This window comes from Canis aureus, chromosome 20, assembly GCF_053574225.1.
Source record: "Canis aureus isolate CA01 chromosome 20, VMU_Caureus_v.1.0, whole genome shotgun sequence".
NCBI classification, from domain to species: domain Eukaryota; kingdom Metazoa; phylum Chordata; class Mammalia; order Carnivora; family Canidae; genus Canis; species Canis aureus.
Window position 1 is genome coordinate 20590944 of NC_135630.1, and position 16399 is coordinate 20607342.

The 16399-nt window shown below is 34.7% G+C and overlaps 2 long non-coding RNA genes across 3 annotated transcripts in view; one reads left to right on the forward strand and one right to left on the reverse strand.

Moving 5' to 3' along the window:
- The window catches only part of LOC144291911 (uncharacterized), a 37861-nt gene extending 29975 nt beyond the window's left edge, over nt 1-7886 (forward strand). For both annotated transcript variants that reach the window (XR_013359461.1, XR_013359462.1), the window contains one exon: nt 7163-7886. This is a non-coding gene — a long non-coding RNA (uncharacterized LOC144291911). The remainder of the gene's footprint in view (nt 1-7162) is intronic.
- The window catches only part of LOC144291912 (uncharacterized), a 33758-nt gene that overhangs the window by 3187 nt on the left and 14172 nt on the right, over nt 1-16399 (reverse strand). The gene's annotated exons all lie outside the window — the stretch shown is intronic.

Below are 16399 nucleotides of genomic sequence, written 5' to 3' on the forward strand. Positions count from 1 at the left end.
CTCACTGTAATGTGCCCTGAAAACATGTTTGGGACAGTAAGTGGGGCAATTTTAGGACTCTCCTTGTTTGTTTCTCATTTCTCAGAGATCATTGGCTTTTATTTTCTGATGCTCATAACTTGATTTATTGTTTTATATATTTGGCCCATTTTTTAGTTGTTTCAGGCAGGACACTAAATATAGTCTTTTTGACAAAGTGGAAGTCTATTCGGTATATATTTCTTTTTTTCTTGTTATTTAAAATCAGCATTGTTAAGGAAAACATATTAACAAATTACAGAACATGTTTTACATTTATAGTTCAATGACTTTTGACAAATGTATTCACACATAAGCACCACCAAAATCAACACACAATTTCCAATATTTCACAGAAGTTCTCATTCCCCATTGTAGTCAACCATCCCTCCAACACAACCACACTCAACCACTCATCTGCAATCTGTAGTGTTGATAGGTTTGTATGGTCTAGAATTTCATATAAATGGAATCATATAGTGTATGCTCTTGTTTCTTGCTCTTTTCTCTCAGCATAATGGTGTTAACATTTATCCTCATACATGTTAATAATTTGTTTTTTTTTTAATTGCTGCATAATATTGCATCAAATGACTAGAACTTGATTGTTGATAGATATTTGGTTATTTTCAGTTTAGGGCACAATGCTATTATTAGTATTTGTACATAGATTTTTGTATAATTTTTTATGGATTTTACTCCTTGCAGTTATAGTTTTTATTCAAGTATAAATTCCTCTCTGCTATTTGTCTTGGAAAAATTCTAATCTTTAATTTTTTTTTCTTAGTACAGATAAAACAGTTATCACTGATAGGGTTTTTATAACCACTTCACTGCATTGTCATTAATGGAAGTCCCTCAGTTATAAATCCCACATGTAATTTAAACTAAATTGAATTTTAACAACTAACTGCAGTCCTTTTTTTTCATTTTAGACAATAGAGGATAGTTCATTTCTTTCTAAATCACAACTCAAAATATAAAAAAACAAGCCAGCAAGACCTATAAACAAAGGTTTTCTACAAATGTTACCTTTATAGTAAAAGGTAGCCTTATAAAAAAAAATAGCCTTAGAATTTGGAGCAATTTACAAACAACAGTCATTAATCATACCCTGTTAATTCCATCTGCTTTCCCACTAATGTATATAGTTATATAGTAGTGTCAAAGGTTTTTATTGTCTTTCCTACTATATGGCCTCTTAGATCCTTTTGTTTTTCTTTCCATATTTTTACCATAATTGTAAGCATATTCTTAATATGACTTCTTTTGAAATGTATGTTTCTCACAGAAAACCTTTAAAGTTTTCAAATGAAAAAATTATTTTGTTCATTACTGTATTCCTCATTGCCTAGCACAAAGACTACCACATACAGAATTATATGAACATCTTTTTTTATTAAAGATTTTATTTATTTATTCATGACAGACAGAGAGAGAGACACACAGGCAGAGGGAGAAGCAGGCTCCCCATAGGGAGCCCAATGCAGGACTCCATCCCAGGACCCTGGGACCATGCCCTGAGTCAAAAGCAGATGCTCAACCACTGAGTCACCCAGGTATCCCCTGAACATCTTGTTAAAAAATGCTGTGAACTGTATTTTACTTGCCATAGCAGATTTCCTTTTCCTTTCAGGAAAAGCTGAAAAGCTGATCCATGGCCTCTTAGAGTAAAAGTATGTTTACTTTTCCTATACTATTTTAAATATTGTGTTTCATTAGTTAATATTATATTCCAATTCTCCCTCACCTTCCCAGGGTCTAGCATACTATAAATTTACCCCTAATATGCTTTTATATTGCAAATCTTCCTTGAGACAGAGAGGATTGTATTTTGTCATTGTACTCTGTGTATGAACACAGAGTACATACACCCAAAGGGGAAATTTCTAAAACATGAGTAAGAGAAAATATAGAAAGAGCTAAATGTCAGGGCGCCTGGGTGACTCAGTCCATTAAGCATCTGCCTTCTGCTCAGGCCATGATTCCAGGGTCCTGGGATTGAGTCCCTAATCAGGCTCCCTACTCTGTGGAGGGCTTCCTTCTCCCTCTCCCTCTGCCTGCCACTCTCCCTGCTAATGCGCTATCTCTGTGTCAAATAAATAAATAAAATCTTAAAAAAAAAAAAAAAAGAAAAGAAAAGAAAAGAAAGAAAGAGTCAAATGTCAACCTCTAACCGTGACTTGTGACCTCTTTCTGCTGGCTGGCCTCTGCTATTACTTTTTTTTTTTTTTTTTTTTTTAAGATTTATTTATCTATTTGAGAGAGAAAGAGAGAGAGAGCATGAGCAGGGGAGAGAAGCAGAGAAAGTCTCAAGCAGACTTCTGCATGAGCACTGAGTGCAGAGCCGGATGCAGAGCTCAATCTCACCTCAAGGTCATGACCTGAGCCAAAATCAAGGGACTACACCACCCAGGTGCCCCTCTTGGTACCTCTTCTTACACATCATCATTCTGATTCTTTATAAGGGTAATACAGCCCAACCCTCTAATAATATTTAGATAATGGGGTGACTATAGGTTTCTTATTTAAACTGCAGAACTGGAAAGGTCTTCCGCTGTACTTATTGGTGAGTCTGGAAGAGGAGATTGGGAAAAGAAGGAAATAGTTGGAAGAGAAGGGCTGCAGGTATCCTCTAAGTTGCAGATAAGAAATAGTTAAGAATAATTTATCATGTACTCTAAGAAAACCTATACTAAGTTGTTAAAGTAAACTTTTTTGCATAAGGGTCATGAATTCAGTAGGAACAGTGTTAGTCCTAGTTTTTTTTTTTTTATTACATGTTAATATTGAATTATGTCTTCTAGTTTAAAAATCCCTACAGACCAGAAGGCAGATAATGGAATCCTATTTGTAAGGAAACATTAAATATATCACATTTCACATATTATGAAAAAAATATTAAATAGTCAGTCTTCGTCTTACCAATTAACAGTATAAACATATAAAGAGAAGCCGTGTGTAGTTACATTTTCCAGCTTATTTATAACTACCTTCCATTAAAATACATATTTAATGTTATCTTTATGTCAGGTATTCCATGCAGAACTTGAAGTGTTTTATGTTTTAGGGCAATTTAAAGTGAAATGAAGTCTCAAGGTACCTAAATTGGAAAACAAAATCAAGAGAAAATGTTCACTTATTTTTGTGAAAAGTCACTTTGGTAATTCTCAAATAAGTTATGAGTATTGTCTGTAATAGCAAAAACCTTGCCAATTGTGAGAGGCACAGTTACCTTCAACTGAAGATGATTTTAAAAATCATCACTGGCTCAGTCCATGCTGTAAGGATGCTTTTTCACAGTATTCCAAAGAATGGTTTTGTTAGAGATACATTTATCTGTGTAACTTATTAATTTAAAACAGATCCCAAGCAAAAGAAGAAAGCTAAAGATAATATATTAAAAATTAATAGGGGCACCTGGGTGGCTCAGCGGTTGAGTGTCTGCCTTCGGCTGGGGTCTTGGTCCCTGGGGTCGTGGGATAGAGTTTTGCATCCAGCTTCCTGCAGGGAGGGAGCCTGCTTCTTCCCCTGCCTGTGTCTCTGCCTCTCTCTGTGTGTCTCTCATGAATAAATAAAACCTTTTGAAAAAAAGTAACAAATGATTCCAATTTACAGGTGGACAGTCATTTCTTTATTCAGTGACTTCCTGAATCTAAATAATAGGCCTAATGACTGTTGAGGGGGATAGATTTTAATCTAAATAAATAAATTGCCATATGTAATGGAGAGCATTGGGTTTTCATAAAATTATTAGGTACTAGACATGAGCTACAATTGAATTTCTTCAGGTACTAGCTAGGATGAAAAATTTGCCTTCTACAAAACAGATTTTGGGAGTCCTAGTCTATGCTACTTTGTACTCATTGGTTAGCTGCCTAGTCATGGAAGTTATGTTTGTATAAAAATGATTTTCAGGGGCACTTGGGTGGTGCAGTTGGTTAAGCATCCGACTCTTGATTTTCGTGCAGGTCATGATCTCAGGGTCATGGGATGGAGTCCTGCACAGGGGCTCCATGCTCAGCAGGGAGTCTGCTTGATTTTCTCTCCCTCTGCCCCTGCCACCCCCACCACGGCTTATGCACATTCGTGTGTTCTCTCTCCCTCTCTAAAATAAATTTTAAAATCGCTAAAAAACATGATTTTCAGGCTGACCTAGGTTACTTGTACATTTTATTTATTTTAGCCTTTCAAATTAATTTATAAATGTCTTGTCATGTACACTGTTTTTTAATATTTTATTTCAGTTGGTCTTCCTAACAGGCCTGGAGCTTTTCAGGAAAAAAAAAAAAAAAAAAAAAAGTAGTCACATCCTGTTAAGGTGAAGACAGGGTCTTAGAATATTTAAGTGACATTTAAAATTATGCAGTCAAGATCATTGACTAAGGTGTTGTCGTTAAATAGGTAGATAATGCAAGCCAGTGTAATTTTAAATTATCTGGTTGCCACATTACAAAAAGTAAAAGGAACAGATAAAACTCATTCTTATAGCATTTTCCCCAATATGCCCAACATTTTGTCACTTAACCATGTGATCAATACAAAACTACTAATAACATGTTTAGCATTCTTTTTTTTTTCTCACTACATCTCCAAAATTCAAGTACTAGTGACAAAATTCATGTGACTAGTGACTACAGTACTGGGCAACACGTATCTAATATTTCATATTCTTAAGACAAGTTTTTCCTCTACACAATGAAATTCTTCTCTTTGTTTACACTCTATATTCATTTAATTATCTGGAATCTCTCTTGATTCTTTTTTGATCTCCACATTTACAGCCTTAATTCATGTACTGTCATCCTCACTCAAGTTAGTACAGTAGCTCACCTGGGGTATACTTCCTTCCTCTATCCACTTACATCCTGATGCTCCACTGACTTTCCTTATTTAACCATATCACTCTCCGGTTTATAGGAGAGACCCTTCGTTTTGTCTTAAATGGGGTAGGATGAAGGCTTATAAAGTTTTTAAATGTTCTCTAGATAATTTTGATTACCAGGTAAATTGCAAGAAGAGATACTATTTCCTCTCCATAGTCATAGACTGTGATACATGTCATTAAGTTGACCTACCTTAATACCTTGCAGGTTTTTTTTTTTTTTTTTAAGATTTTATTTATTTATTCATGAGAGAGAGAGAGAGAGAGAGGCAGAGACACAGGCAGAGGGAGAAGCAGGCTCCATGCAGGGAGCCGATGTGGGACTCAATCCCGGGACTCCAGGATCACACCCTGGGCCAAAGGCAGGCGCTAAACCACTGAGCCACTCAGGGATCCCCCCTTACAGTTTTCTAACACCTGTTGGCTTTGTGACAGCCAAAGCATATGTTTGGAAATCTAATAATATGTTGCCCTAACAAAATTATTTTAGTCAGTTCACAGTGAAAGAGGGGCTAAATACATCCATGTTAGTTTCTGAGTTGATTTTTTTTAATAAAAATATTTTTCTTTCTCAGAAAGGATACTATGATATGAGGCTAATCTGAATCAACCAATTCTGAGCTTGAATTCATAATTTCTGTCTCCTTTAAAATAGGATTCTGTAAGAGTATTAAAGTCTGAGTTTAAAAGTATGAATACTTAGACAAAATAGGTCAACATATCTATGTTTTTATATTGAAATGCAGAAAATGAGATTGCTAGGAAAAAATCATAGAGTGATTTTTCCTCAGTAAGTCACTGTTTATCTATTGTAGAATTCTTTATGATGTGGCTAACAATTTGTACTCTAAAGCAGAAATATATTCCTCTAGGCTATATTTTTATGTGATAAGGGGATTTCCAACCACTCTTATTGGAAAAAATATACATTTATACGTAGAGTGTCAAAATTAGATTATTCTTTGGTAACAATAAAGAAAAAATCTTATCACCAAAGGGGAGAATTTTAAAAAATACTATTAAATTTTCAGCTGTGATCAAAGTTAAAATAAATAGATGTGTCTCTGCAGGCATTAAGCTGTATCTTCAAACCGCATACAAAATGAGAGCAACCTTAGGGATTTTTTTTTTTCAATGAAAAAGACCCCAATAATAGGATAAAAATGGAAATGGATTTTATACATACTTCCCAAGGCTTGTATTTGATAAGACTTTATAAGAAATTTAGTAAGATGAAATAAAATGGCAAGATCAAAGCACACACACACACACAAAGGATTTCCTGCTATGAAGCATGTAAATTGGGATGATGTGGCTAATGAAAAGTCTTATTTCTTAGATTTCTTAAATTGTGCCTAGAGGAAAAAATTAAACATTTGATTAATATGCTCAAATAATTCAAACATTTTGTTTAAACTAGACAAAGTACTTATTTTAAGTCATTTTTAAAAGTTTCTCTAAATATCATGTCTTTTCTACACAATTTATTGAAAGTGTGTAAATGTGCCACCCTATGTCAGAAACTGCAGTGTCATTTCTTCTGTGTGGTTGTGGTCATCTCAACTCTGTCCTTTGATAGTTGTGCTCCTGCAACATTGGCTTTTCAATTCCTCAAACACACCAAATGTATTTCTTACATAGGGGCTTTAAATGTGCTGTCCACACTACCATACTAGATTTCTTCCCCAATCCTTACAAGATTGGCTACATCTTATTTTAGGTCTCAACTTAAATATTACTTTTCTAGAAATTTCTTTATCACCCAAACTAAAATTGATCTCCTTCTACTATTTATTTTATTTTATTATTTTTTTAAATTTGAGTATAGTTGACAGACAGTGTTACATTAGTTTCAGGTAGACAGAGTGATACAAGTTCTCCACATGCTATGCTATGCTCACCATAAGCGTAGCTACCATCTGTCACCATACAACCCTCTGTTATTTCTATCTTGGTGGTAGGTTTGTTTCCTTTTACAACTTTTCACAGTTTGTAATTCATTTAGGTTTGTTTGATTACTAGCTTATTTGTTCTTGCCTCTCTCCCTACCTATACTATAGCCTTTTATGAGGGAAAGCAAAATGTCTATTCATTAATCATTTCGTTAGTGTGCAGGATAGTTACTGTCACAACATTATATATGATATTTGTATTTATATAGAGAGATATAAATATCTGTATTTATATAGATATAATATATATTGAAGATATAAAGAGAATTGTTTTAAAATTTGGTTATCTTCTGTCTTCTTCCTTTAGAATAGAAGCCCTCTGCAGCCCTGGTGGCCCAGTGGTTTAGTGCTGCCTTCAGCCCGGGGGTGATCCTGGGGACCCAGGATCCAGTCCCACGTTGGGCTCCCTGCATGGAGCCTGCTTCTCCCTCTGCCTGTGTCTCTTCCTCTCTCTCTCTCTCTCTCTCTGTGTGTCTGTCATGAATAAATAAATAAAATCTTTAAAAAAAAAGAATAGAAGCCCTCTGACAGCAGAGAATTTAATATTTTAGTATTTTCTTCCCATAGCACCAGTGCTCAGAACAGTGTTTGATATATAATAGGCACTCAATAAATAGTTGCTGAATGTTGATCAAATTAACTCATTTTTTTCAAGATGTTTATCTGTAATTTGCTTAAAATATAAACTCTATCCCTAAATATATTAGGAAAGGGTGGCTTATTTTGTTCCCTTCAATATTAATATTTTTTGGTGTGATTTAGAGGGATTTGAGATTGTTTATTCATCACTGCCTCCTACCTCCACGCTGATCTCTTCCTTATTGATTCTACTTTCCTCCACAATTCATGAAGATAATACTTTTGGTATTCCAATCCTTGAAAAAGAGCAGACAATAATAAATAAGCCAATAAATATATTGCATGGATTTAGTGGTAAGTGTTATAAAGAAGCAAAAGGAAACACAAAGTGTTGGTAGGTGGTCGGGGAAGTTCTCTCTAATAAGATGACATTTAAGCATAGACCAGAAGGAGTGGAGGGCCATGACAGGCACAAGAAAGGGCAAAAAGTACAAGGCCAGGAGGTGTGAAGGAATTTTGTGTGCTCACAAAGAAATAGAGTTCTGGATTGAATTGTGCATCTCCCCACAAATGTTGAACTCCTAAGCCCCTGTACTTCAGAATGTGACTTTATTTGGAAGTAGAGTCATTATAAATGTAATTAACTAAGTCAAAATGGAGACCTACTGCTGCAGGATGGGCCCTTAATCCTAACATGAGCAGTATCCTTATAAAAAGAGGGAAGATGATGTAAAGGCATATATGTAGGGAGAAGAAGCCCGTGTGAAGATGAAGACAGGGACTGGAGTTATGCTGCCACAAGCCAAAGAACACCTGAGGCCACCAGAAACTAGGAAGAGACAAAGGAAGACTTTTCGCCTGACAGGTTTCAGAGGGATCAGGGTCCTGATCGATCACTCCCTGTTTGCAGACTTCTAGCTCCCAAAACTATGAGACTTATTGTCTTATTGTCTCTTATTGTCTCTCTTTATGTTGCTTTAATCCACCTCATTTGTGGCATTTTGTTACTGTTGTCCTATGAAACTAATACAAGCCGGTGGGTCAACACACCTGCAGAGGAGTAAGTAAACAGAAAATAACTTGGAAATGTTTACAATTTTTTAGGTGATTTAAATTCAAATTGAAAATTTCTTACATTACTAAGAACATATTGGTTTCTTTGTAAATGGCTAAAGGTGATTACAAAGAAATTCAGATAAGCATGCTAATATAAAATTATCATCAATAGAGATAATATTAAAGATGTTTTTTCTCCGAGGGTTAAATGCAAAAGGAACCCAACACAGAGCAAACATGGGAGGAGAGAACATACTAGGATCCCCATTCTAGGTGAAAGTTTCAATGTCTAGAACATATGATTTAATTTTCTGCATGACTGCAGTACTCGGGAAAAATCATGTAATAAAGACTAGAGAAGCATTTATATCTTATATTTGGTTAAAGAAGATGGGAATAAAACCATGGAGGAACAAAGAAATAGCACCTTTTGGCACTGGAACATTTTTATTTAAAATTTAAAGTTTATTTAAAATTTAAACTCATCCACAGTAAAAGTCTTCACTTTTAGGCTAGCTCTTTGAGACAAACTATAGTCTATATAGTGTATTAGAGTTCTTCAGAGAAAGAGAGCCAATATATAGATTTGTTAAAAGGAATTGGCTCACACAATTATGTTGGCTGAGAAATCCCAGGGTCTGTAGTCAATAATCCACAGACCCTGGGGAGCCAAAGTGAGTCAGATGGCCTGAGAATCACGAGAGCCGATGATGTTGTTCTAGTCGCAAGCAAGCAGGCTCAATGTCCAAGAAGAGCCAAAGTTTTAACTGGAGTCTGAAGACCAGAAAGTAGTAGTGTCCTGGCTCAATCAAACAGGCTAGAAGAGTTTCCTCTTGCTCAGCGCTTTGTTCTATTCAAAACTTCACATGATTGAGTGAGACCCACCCACAGCATGGGCAGTAATCTGCTTTACTTAGTCTACTGATTCAAATTTTAATCTCATCCAGAAACACGCTTACAGACACACCCAGAATAATGTTGGGCCATTTGGTCACTCGTGGCTCAGTCAAATTGGCACACTTAATTAACAATCACACTCGGTTTTTATTCTTCAAGAAAATTATTTTATTGTTGTTTTACTATTTCCAAATTCATATCCTCAACCCATTTTGCTCAGGTTTGACTATGCTGAAATGATGTCTATCGTAATAAGCATTGAAATCCTAAAATAAACTCTATCAGGCCTTTTTCTGCTCTCTTGTTTGACATCTTTGGAGTATCTGACTTTGAGACCATCCTTTCTTTGCAAAATATTGCCTTGCCTTCCATGGCTCCTTATTTCCATGGTTCTTCTCTTACCTCTGTAGCTTCTCTCCTTTACTGGATCTTCTTTCCTGGTTTTTCTTCTTCTGTCCAAATTTTAAATTATTTGTATTCTCAAGTATTTTTTTGTGTGTGTGTGCCACTCCTTTCTCATTATAAAATTTCCATGAATTATCTATTTCATATCTATGGCTTTCAATGCCCTATGACTCAAATTCTTTCTCTCATTCAGGGCATTATGTTGAGTTCTAGATTTATCTTAAACACAACACATATAAAACTAAAATAAAATACTGGGACAGAGTTTGAGAGCAAGAAGTTTTTTTTTTTTTTTTTTTTTTGAGAGCAAGAAGTTTATGAGCCCTATATGTGTGGACAATTTTGAGGGTAAAAGAAGTATGAACACCAGAAGTTGGGCTGCAAGGCAGTCAGGAAAAGCCTCAGTTTTTCCCAAGCTGACACTGGCTTGTTTCCAGATCAAGGGCAAGGGGTTGGGCATGTGCACCTTGATATCAGTCACTCATTGGACTCAGGCTGCCATCAAGAAGAGGATGTCACATTGGGCAAATTTTTCTCTTTAGTCTAGGGCATTCTCTGGAGTGAATTTTGATTATAATCTGTCAATCTGCAACTTCCTTTTATTTTAATATTTTATATATTTATTCAAGAAAGACCCAGAGAGAGAGAGGCAGAGACATAGGCAGAGGGCGAAGCAGGCTCCCTGTGGGAAACCTGATGTGGGACTCGATCCCAGGACCCCGGAATCACCACCTGAGTCAAAGGCAGACACTCAGCCACTGAGCCACCCAGGTGCCCTATTAGCAACTTTCTTAATCACTAGGTAAATGAGTTCTTCTCTCTTGAAAGGGATAAAAGTCATCTGGACAACACAGTCCACAAACTAGTCTCTTTAACGTAATCTCTACCTCAGTTAATAGCACTATCGTGATACTAAGAAGTAGAAACAAGAAAGCTCTCCTCTCCCTAAATTGATTCTTCTCTTTCTAATTGGAAACAAAAATGCTTCAGCTTTACCCTCCAGAATTTACTTGGGAGAGTTTCTACTATATAATTCCCTATAATTCGTCTCTCATTTAGAATCCTGCCAAGGCCTTTATCAAGTTCATTGTTATATCGCATTTGATAATTTGATTTTCCAATTAGCCTACCCTCCATGTTGTTACTAACAATCATTGAAGCATATTAAAAAAAAAAAAGAATTTATCTTTTGCAAATACAGTGGATAATTGTGCCCTGATTCACTATAAATTATCGATGCTTGTTTACCTGTCTGCTTAAAAAAACACACAATATTTACAAATATATTTCAAATATATTTGAAGAAAACATCTAGTAAGAAGCAGGTTGTATAATAGACATCTGTTAATTTTCCTGGTTAACTTATGTTCATATTTCTTGAGAAAACAATAGAAGAAACTACAGACATTAAACAATCCTGGCATTTTACCCTTATAAAATATAGAATATAACTTCACACTAGAAGTTTCCTACACCAATTGATTGCCATTACTACAGTATGTCACAGACCTGCCTGGCTGAAGATGTGATTTGGTAAGTCCGGCAGAAACTAACTTGTTTGAGAGAACTAAGACCCTTCTGGAAGAAAAAAGGAGGGGAAAGAGTCCCTTAAAAATGATTGGTTTAAAAAGATGATTGGTTTAAAATAACAGTTTGGTGACCATATGCATGATTCAAAACAGGAAGGGAGATATGGAAGGGAGACACATGGAAAAAAGATAGAGAAGATATTTTTGTAACTTGTGAAATCTCTCTACTTTTCTTTTTTTTTGTTTTGTTTTGTTTTTTTTTTTTGTTTTTTTTTTATCTCTCTACTTTTCTATGGAATTATGAGTTCAAGGGAACGGGATCAAATAAAAATTAAAAAAAAAAACACCATTTGTTCAGGATTGTGCATTCCTATAAAATGAAAGTTATCTAACTAGTTTAAATACATATAAATCACTATTTTTGGTGACACAAATATAGAGATTAGGTACAGATTTGTCTAGTTTAAAGACTTACTGGAAGAGCTAAAGAAACAGACCCTAAGATCCAAAGTGAAGTGACTCCAAAAATCACACCACAAAATTGAATTGCCAGGAGAGTGGCTTGCTCTGCCACAGTCTGGAAACTCCAAGGCAACCTCAGCCTTCATGATCATGCTACTTCTGCCATCATCCAAACCAAGAGACGTGGGTTCTCATGTTCTGCCTCTCTCTCAATTTTATTTATTTATTTATTTATTTATTTATTTATTTATTTATTTATCTGTCTTCCAAAATAAGTATCTCCCAATGACTTACCCATTGGGACTTACTCTCCCAATGACTACCCAAATGACATGTGAAACTGTGTCTGCAGAGCTTTCTGAGAAATGACACTTCTAGCTTTCTAGTCTCTGAAATTGTGAAGACACCCTAGAAAGAAGTTAGTGTTTAGTGAGTCTCCCCAGCATATCCATTACAGTATTTTTTTAAGCATACAAAAAAAAAAAAAAAATCTGTGAGATTCTGAAAACACAAAGGAGCATGGCTTTTGATCCAATAAATGTGACAAAGACAGCACAAAATCATAGTAAAGAGACTTTCTTGCTTCAGTGGAAAGCAACATGCGAGTTTGGAGGGAATGAATAAATAGTAGTAGCAGCCCACACACCAGGGAGTGATGGTATTCCCTTAAAAGCACAGAAATGCCATCAAATTTCAAAACAGACTGAAGCAATGCCAGTTGTGGGAGTATTTTGTTTTCTGATGTTGGTGGCAGAGGTAGAAGTAAGGTGCATTTATATGGTTTCCTCTGGCAGGTAACTCATTTATGAACACAGGCTAAAATGGCTTGCTTTTAAATGTATGTAAGGCAGCAAGTAGACAGTCCCATAATAAAGAATAAAAGTAGAAAATAAAGGGAACTGTAGGCCTACGGACTACTCTGATAAGGTTAATTATAAAGAAAACACTAATTCTCAGTGGTTTTTACATGGGTTGCTAATACAAGTTATTCTAATTGTTCAATGCTTTGGTAGCCAGCAACTTACACATGAAACAATGGCTCCAGAAACACTGAAAAAAACCTTTAAAACCAAATCAGAGCATTTGACTCGTAAAGGTGCTGGTTATTTTAAATAGCTACTGGACTCTCATATCAAAAGTTAATTAAGGGAAAGAAGAGCAGAAAGGTAGGAAGGCAGGGAGGAAGGAGAAAGGGAAAATAAAAAGGCTACAGAATCTCAGAAAAGGAAAAGTCACATGGATACTAAGTACCTAATAATGCCAGCAGGTGAAGATATAGTCAGTAAAATGCAGAGAAAGTATATAATACAAGAAATTGAAATGGTTCCATCCTCAAACAGCGCGATAAAGTGATATATTGATGGCATGTAACATGTGCTGAAGAGATTTATGCAAAAAACTTCTATATTGAAGATGATGAGTGAACAGATTTCCTCAGGAAATGTCTTGCCTTTGCAAGACTTGTAAATCATGGTTAAATTCAGTAAAATATTTTCTGCTGTGAATGCCAATGGAAATAAATAATGACCAAGATCTACTTCAAATGTGGCCTTCATATCTGGAAATAAAAATATGTGTCAGCATCTGTACAGATAGTACTGCATCAGTGATTGGTTTTATGAAGGGTTTCACTTCTCTTGCAAAAACATAAAAGTCCTCACATCACATATTTCACAGAGAGGTGCTAGCATCAAGAATTCTTGGAAATGAAATATTTCTTGAGGATGTTACAAAATGGTTTTTTAAAACAGAGACAAGTTCACTCAAGAGCGCTTAAAGAAGCGTATGAAAACCTAGACCAAGAACATATAAATCTTGTGCAACACACAGAGATTTTGATGGCTTAACCAAAGAGGAGTTCTCAATAAGGTGTTTGAGCTGAAAGGTGCATTGGAGAAATCATTTTTTCATAAAGTAATGTCAGGCTTTGCTGAGTATTCAGAAACTCACTTACTATCAGATATTTTTCACCACATGAACCTGTGAAACAAGAATCCAGTGTCCTGTAGAATATGTTTTGCCTTTGAGTGACTATAGTCTTGGCTATAAGGGAGAACTTAATTGTTGGGCAAATCATGTTGCAAAGGAAATGTTGAAGGATTTCCTGTTTTTTTTGGTCTTGCTGGGGAAAGAGACTAACAGACCATTCAAAGTCTTATTGAAAACCACCTGAAAGAACTGCATATCAAAACTGTAGAGAATCACATCCCACTTTTCAATATAAATGAATTACTGGGTGAGGCACCATTTATCTGAATCTTCTGTTCAACCAGAGAAGTTGACTTTCACAAAGAGGAAGAACTTTGTGAGCTGCAGACTATTCATTCCTTCAAGATGAGATTCACTGCTCCATTCTAGACAAATCTTGAATTTCTATTTTGCCATTACTATGAGAGCAATAGGCATTTTGCTGCAGTTTTCCACATCTTGTATAGGGGAACAAGGTTTTCTTGTGTAGTAAGAATCACGAGCAAGGACAGAAATTATCTAATTTAAGTTGAAAATGAAATCTATATGTTTTTAGCTCAAATCTAACCCCAATTGAGTATTTGTAGAGAAAAGGGAAGCATAGGTTTTATATTAATGTTATATTTCATTTTTATGTTTAGTTTCAAAAATAACACTTAAAATTTATACATGCAGCTATGAAAGGCTATACATGTATATAATAATTTTGTACTGCTAAATCTCTATTTAAGCCTGAATGTATCTCTTAGTATGAAAATATTGTTTTGAATGCCTTGTGTGAAATTTGTCAAAAGCTATATATTCTGATTCAAATTGCTTTGGTTTTAGTTTTAGTGGTTGTGCTGTTCAATATGATCAAAAATATGTTACAAATAAAATTCATTAAAATTATTTCATAATTTTTATTTAAATTTATTCTTCTGAGTCTTTCAAAAAAAATCAATAATCATTTTGACTGAAGATGGGCATTTATCCAAAATGTGTTGTTTGCCTTATGCATTTATAAATTTTTTTAAAAATAAAGAAAGGAGTTAATTTAAAAAATAATTAACTATAAATGCCTGGAGAAGAAGCTCTTGAAAAATTGGCTAACACCCCATTTTTTAATATAAAAAAATACTCTAGCAGATACCATATAACACATGCCATGTACCACAAGTATCTTGTACAGTAGAAATTTATAATATGAAAATTAGGCCTATTTGGATGAGAAAAATGTATTTAAAATAGGAAATTTATTTAAAAAACAAAAACTATGAAAGAAAAAACCTAAAGGCTTTTTTTTTTTTTTAACCAACATTTCTGACTTTCATTGGAGTTGATGTCCATGGTGGAGAGGGAGAAACCCACAAATAAAGTGGACCAATAAATTGGCCAAAATAAAGAGATCCACAGAAAACAAAATTCTCTTCACAATTATTATTGGATTATAATCTCAATAATTTATTGATCACATTCACATACATAGACATTATAATTTTATGAAGGAGCTAAAAATATTTAAATAGCTCTTTCAGGGTAAAAATATTAAAGAAGGCTGATATCCAATATCTAACATTTATTTTGAGCTTTAGTCATCTATGATTTTTTTACAAATTGAAAATATTACTGACAAACTGAAAGAGCAAAGCTTGTAAATACATGATCAATATAGGTAAATATGCTACAGTAGACTTATTCTTGAACGTTGCATAGTATATACATCCTTTTAGTATAAGAAATGGATTTTAAACAATCTTACTAGACTTGTTAACATTTCATTAATCTGTAATTTTTGAATGAGAAAGGGACAGATAATCTGTTTTAACAAAGGTGAAAAGACTTCAGAATTTCTCGTGTTAAAAATACGCAAATTGGGGTGCGTGGGTGACTCAGTCAGTTACGTGCCTGCCTTCTGCTCCAGTCATGATCCCTGCGTCCTGGGATCAAGCCCTCCCTGCTCGTGGGGAGTTTGCTTGTCCCTCTCCCTTTGCCTTTCCTTGCGCCGTGCTCTCGTGCTTTCTCTCAAATAAATAATAACACACAAATAAATAAATAATACTTCAAAGTGTGAAATTCACCCCCTAAAGAAATACAACCACATATGTTATTTTTGATCATGAAATTAGAGGAAGAAATGCCAGTAGACACAGAAATCTTGTTCGAAAGACAAATATTGCCTAAGATTTCACAAAGCTTAAAAATAAAAACAAAAATAAAAAAGTCCAGACAGGAAAGGGAGTGGGTTGTCTGAAATGGCACAGCTGTCTGCAGAGAAGTTGCAAGTTTTTCATTATCACATACTCTTCAACAGCCAAAATGTGCATCTCAACATAAAACTCACACAACCCTCTAAATACAGGATGGGAAGCAATTTCTCACTCCAAAAGTGTGCTTTTAAGAAGCTACCTATAAAACAATTTGAGTTCTGAAAATAGAAGATATGTGTTTATTGTTGACTCAGGCTCTGCTTTATTTTGCCAAAGTCAGACTTTTTCTCTAAAATGTATTAAGAAAAAAAAATGCATTAAACGTCAACGTTGGGGCCATGAAACTTGATAATTTGTAACTTCAAAGAAAGTAGTACATGAAAGAGAAAACTTATGTATAAATTAATATCAGTTCTATTAAAATATACATTGACTACTTACATAAGATATAATTTTAGG